This window comes from Schistocerca gregaria, chromosome 3 (assembly GCF_023897955.1).
Source record: "Schistocerca gregaria isolate iqSchGreg1 chromosome 3, iqSchGreg1.2, whole genome shotgun sequence".
Lineage (NCBI taxonomy): Eukaryota > Metazoa > Arthropoda > Insecta > Orthoptera > Acrididae > Schistocerca > Schistocerca gregaria.
In genome coordinates this window covers 560,105,407-560,111,406 of record NC_064922.1, presented here as the reverse complement: position 1 = coordinate 560,111,406, position 6,000 = coordinate 560,105,407, and the positions used below count along the sequence as shown (strand labels likewise).

Genomic DNA, 6,000 nt, shown 5'->3' with positions numbered 1-6,000 from the left:
TAGACTACGACGGTTTCGAGATCTGAGCTCCATCATCAGATGTATCTGAAAATAGCACCCTACAGTTTTTATTGAGTTATCCACTTCTTCTCTCCGAGATAGGCGGAGTTCTTAGCCCTAGCCACGCCAGCTGTTACTTTGCGGCATTCTGTAACTACTCCCTATACCATACGGTTTAGCATTTATACACACTAGAAGATGCAACTTAAAAGTTGAGAAACCTGCTGTGTGGGTCTCTAATTGACTTAAATAAACGCAGCTACAGCGACCTAATGGACTTTTCGTTTAGTTTTATATTTTAATAGTTTTAACACCTATATTTAGACACCTACATGAACTGCCAATCAATCATGTATAGAGAATACAAGCCAGCAGAACAATACTGAACGGCTTGTATTATTCTTTTTGTCCCCATTTATCTGCTGTCGTCTTCAGCTAGAGGATACCTCTATTGTGTGCTAACAAAGGAGGCTCAGTCAGCTGCGTGTTACGTTTTAATAACGCCATATTCACGGGAATGGTACCCTGTCATAATGTCTGAACAGGTCCTGAGAAGAGGAAGTGGATTACCGAATAAAAAATTTAGGGTGCTATTTGAAAGAGCCATGTTGCTGTTCGCAACAAACAGAGTTACAAGAAAGGCAATAATGCACGTTAATGTTCACCTGGTAGCTAAACAACATGTGATTGACACACTTTTTATTTTGATTCTTCCTGTAAAGTTATTTGCGATAGTCAAGATTAATGGGACATTCCACAAATTTTTCATATCACGCCTCTTGTCCATGCGCGCTAATCGCTGTAGTAAATGGGATAATGGGGTGTAAAGTTTTGAGTGTGTTGCAGATATTGCAGATACAGCTGTTGCCATTCCGTCTTTACCTTTTTTTTCAATCCCAACTGATTTACAACAGATTATGGGTAGAAACTGATATTCATTCCATTGGCTGCCCCGTATGTGCATAGTTGAAACACTCGTCACACGTCTGTGTCAAAAAATGGTTTTCACTGCCGTAAACGTAACATTGCAGCATTAAAGCTGAAGGAAAGTTGTTGTTAAAGGGGCAGATAGAGTTGACTGTGGGACTGTGGAAAAAAAGAAGAGAACAGAATCTAATCGTTTGAGATATGGTGCTGTAGAAAATTAGGTAGGCTACTAAGAAATGAGGAGATTCTCCACGGAATCAGAGGAAACGAACACACGGGGAACACTGGAACACTGACAACAAGTGACAGGATGAGAAGACATTAGTCCAGACAACAGTGAACATTTTCCACGGTACCAGAGGGAGCTGTATAGAAGAAAACTGTAGGGATAGACAAGGGTTGGAATACATCCAGCAAATGACCGAGGGCACACGCTACTAAGTAGGAGAGGTTGACTCAGGAGAGGAATCGCTGCGTGACGCATAAAACTAGGCAGGAAACTGATGACCTAAAAAAAGAGGGCAACTGCGACAGAGGGTGTCAGCTACGTAACTCGTCGGTTCACGAACAATAGTGGACGCTGCTCGCTGGATTCACCAGCGTAGTACGACTACCCACAAAGTCGCCACGCCAGAATCATTTGCTGCAAGTAGGATCCCATGTGTAAAAAATGATACTTGAAGTGTTTTCATTTTAAGGCTTACCCATTGTAGCTAACCTACGAACTCAATTTAGTGAAATACTAATCACGTGAAACTTGAAGGATCGGCCGGTGAACTGAGATTATTATGAATATTTAGCCACTGATCACATGCAAGCATGTACGAACAGGTATGTTTCTCCACCAAGGCAGAAAGGAAGACTCAAAACTACAAAGATTGATTAGGGAGTAAGGAGAAAGTCATGTAACTCATGTGTTCTTCATTATTTTATTAGCGGTATTGTATGTTTCAACATTGATAAGGAGTAAATTTAAGTCATGGAAGCAGACATATACTATTAATAGACACATACATTTATTAATATTGTAAGCACCATAATACATATACAGAGGCATTGATTTTTTCTCGACAAGACATGTGCACGTACAGTACGAAAAAGTTTCTTCGTTTTTTTAAAGGAGCACTTGCCGTTTTTTTATTATTTACGACTTTGGCAATTTCAGTGTTGCTAATAACTGTACCAAGACTTTTCTTGCACGTTATTACACAAAAATATTATATTTCTTTGAGGCCATACATATGAGTTTATCGTAACAAGCAACTGGAATGAACGATATGAATATTACAATGGGATACAGAGTGAGGGTAGAAGTATAATACAAATTAGAATCTTATTACAGTTGTAGATTACGATTAATGAGCCCTTCATAAGTCAAACCGACTAACAATCAAATTTCAAATGTTGCAGTTTTAGGTGTATGGGTAATGTTTCGATGCCGAGAATGGCGAACTCTTGACCTTATTATCGAAGAACTTGTTGCTCTTTCTACTGAACATAAAGTTTTGTACTAAATTTTTCAAAAGACAAGGAAACGTTCTAAATTGCTTACAGATTGTTTTTTTTTTTTTAATGTGATGGGGGTAGGTCTTATGAGTGATCAAGTGAGTTTAAAAATACTTTTACATTAGCCATGGGACCTACTTTAACAGTTCGGAAGAGAAAAATCACACCAGTAACTAAATTCTTAGTAAATGCAATTCTAGAACCAGAAGGAAAAAATGTAACTACGCTACCAGAAGTAAATTTTTGCTTCAGCATCCACAAGTTGTCTTCTCATTCTGGAGGTGGAGAGCACAATATGATGTATCCACAGAGGTATAGTCCACGACTAAGAGAACCGGTCATTTATAGTAAGCGAATGCTTATGCGTTCAACACAAAAGTATCGATTACCTTACTGACCAAGCTTAGTATGGGTTATATTGGATTAAACATTTCATCGAATAAACTGACATAACTTATTTTCAGCATCCAACAGTCCCCTTACATCAGACTGTTCACAATTGATTCTTATAGTACTCTCAGTAATGTTCATATGTCTGAATTTTTCGTAAGCTGTAAGAATGATTTTAATGTTGTTACCTTCATTTAACGACGGATTAGTCGATTTGAGATATGGAAAAGTCAGATCATACTTTAAGTTGTTGACTTTGTACATACCATGCGTCACGAAACAAAACATTTGTTAAAATGTGACTTCCACTAGCAGGCTACAGGTACCAAACTTATTACAGTCCCTCAACTCAATGAACAGAATGACGACAAAGCTGTCTACCCTTAAGACAGAACTTCCTGAAGGCTGAGGCTAATATATACAGCGACTGCAAATACAACGTTTACAACTCTTACGCTTGATGTTTGATCGACGTGGTACATGTATAATCACATTTCTAGCCATGTCACCTTGACATGAATAATTCTAAACATAAAATATTTATGTTATTATTGGGAAGACGGAATTTTCTGCCAATTACCACTGTCCCTGTAGACTTACATTGGTAACGATTCACACTCCTCTGAAGATGCACAAGAAAGACAGGACATCAAGCAGTGTTCGTGACGAGACACTAACAGCTTAAATGTGGGGCTCATACCTGCTATTCTTGTGCATTTCAGAACTGATAAAAGTTGCAAAAACCTTTTTTTACGTTTAAAATGACCCGTATTTAAAATTAAATACAATTGCAGAATAATTTGGAAAGACACACTCTGAGTATTTATGAACGTAGCAAACACGTATTTTACTTTTCCGCCGTGACAGAGATAAGCGTGAGCCATTGATAAAGCGCCCGTCAGCGGTCGAGTTCAAATACTGAGAGCCTGATTGAAATAACAGTTGGCTGAATTTCAGCACTCTATAGCGCGGAATTCCTTGAATTATTTTAAAATACGTCTTTTCTCCGAAACTAACAGTAATGGGCCATTAAATTTTCAAGTAGTGTCACTTAAATCAACTGTCGCAACGTACGCCAGGATTAAGTACAAGTCGGTCACGCCTTAAAACAAACTGCTGTTTGGAGATATATGAAAGTTGCTCATTTCCTTGTGTTCCTTCTCCAGGTATTTCAATGGGTGTATATAGCGTTCCATTTATATTTTTGCCTGATTACTTTCATATGATTGTCTCTGAAACGTAACTCAGCAACATATTACATTTAGTGTGAGCCAGGGTCTTAACTTGATCAAGATACATACATGTTAAAACCAACTTACCATTTCAGTTGGGTGCAATTCTTCATGGAAATATTAAAGCAGCAATAACTAACGTATTATTGTTCTAAACGTACACATTCATATATGACACATCTGTAAGTAATCAGCGCTTTTTCTTACTAGCAGCGCACCATTTCCAATAAAAAGCATATTAAGTACTGGAGAGAAAGTCTTTGACATAGTAGGCAGGAAGGTACACTTGATATCAGGAACATAACACAGCCTTCACCGTTATTCAGTTGCTAATGCCAGCATTTTAGCCTACAGCTCATACACTAATTTCAAAAAGTCGATACCACTACACCTAATACAGCATATAGTCATTTTAGATACACAGAGAAAACTCTGTACAAGAGTTGGAACGACCTGAGATTTACAACATGAACACTGTCAGACCAAGTGTGTGTCACATGAATTTAGCACGAAAGCAAAGGATAATCATATAACTATTTGAAACACTCGATCACGAAGGTGAGAAACGAGTAGTAGAGTCGACATGGGGAAAATGGAATACTACTCTCGACAGATTTAACGATCACTCCATTGCTGGCTAACTAGTATGACACAGGATGTAGCTGTAGTGTGACGGCAAAGTTAGCTAAATTTTAGTGTTGCTTGATTCATCACTAACAGTTGTTCCACTTTGTCACAACACACTAAACCCTTTGGCCAATAAGGGCTTGCTTAATTGACCTAGTTGCTGTGTGACTGAACACTGTGTGACAAAACACATTTACTACACACATTCCACCGTAAACAGCAACTCTATAAGTCAGCTAGTAATAGTCACGTGTAGCTCAGGACCCGAAAGCCACAGTACAGGGCTAAACCACAAACACACAGTGCCATAATTTAGTACAGTTTGCTTAACTAGAGCAACACCGTGCTCAAATTTATCGCTGGTGACAATGATGATGAGTGCGGCTGCAGCTAGGTTTGCAACTGTTCACTGCATGGCAGAGTCATTTTCATTGCTGCACTTGTGTGGCGCAACTGCAACTGCACTCGCTGTCGCTGCACTGACAGCCGCCAAACGTACCGCTGCCACCTGCTGCCATGTTCTGATGCCGTGGGTGGAATATGTGATGTCGTGCAGGTTCAAGTAGCTCTGAAAAGGAAGAAGAATATTTTGTTAGAAAAGTATGTGTTTGTAACCATATATAACGTCCCATAGATTTTATCGTTGAAGAGTAAGGACAAAGACAGGAAACAGGTAATTCCCAATACATCCAAAACGAGCACATATATCGAGGTGTGGTTTTTCTGAAGTTCTAACGAGTGTGAGTGGCTGGCATTAAGTAATTAATATTCAGCCGCCATTCCTGGTGCTGGGTATGAATCATGCCCACAATCTCATTAGAAGCAACCCTACGTAATGTGGAACGAACTTCTAGATGAAAGGAGGCGGGGTGTTATAACCGTGAGCGGAATGGTCGCGGGGTTGCCAACAACGAAGCGACGCAGGACCAAACGGGAGCGGCCAGCGAACAAACATAAAATGGGAAAGGACGGGCACGGACAACAACGGACGACCGAGGTAGATTTTACGAACAACAACACACAAGACGCAACAATGTCACAAGCGACAACCTCACGTCCACTCGTACATGGAAACAAAAAAAAAAGCAAATACGTTGTCTGCGCGCGAGATGTCATAGACTTACGCGAACTTGCTGAGCTTTTTTATTTTTCTTTATTTTCTTCTTACATAAGGTGGGCTGGCAGCGGCAACAGTACGCCGCTCTTCAACCACAGTTAGTACAAGAGAAAGCAATGGAGACACATAATGAACATAACGGCAGAGAAAACAACAGTAGACACAGTAACGAAATAAACATGAAGTCTTTAACACACGAAG

The 6,000-nt window shown here is 39.5% G+C and overlaps 1 protein-coding gene across 1 annotated transcript in view; it reads right to left on the bottom strand.

The window, feature by feature from the left end:
• Positions 1-1,842: 1,842 nt before the first annotated feature.
• LOC126355224 (prolactin-releasing peptide receptor-like) overlaps positions 1,843-6,000 on the bottom strand; it is a 377,459-nt gene continuing 373,301 nt past the window's right edge. Inside the window, exon 2 of the mRNA XM_050005483.1 lies at positions 1,843-5,250. The gene's annotated coding sequence lies outside the window, so the exon portion shown is untranslated. The remainder of the gene's footprint in view (positions 5,251-6,000) is intronic.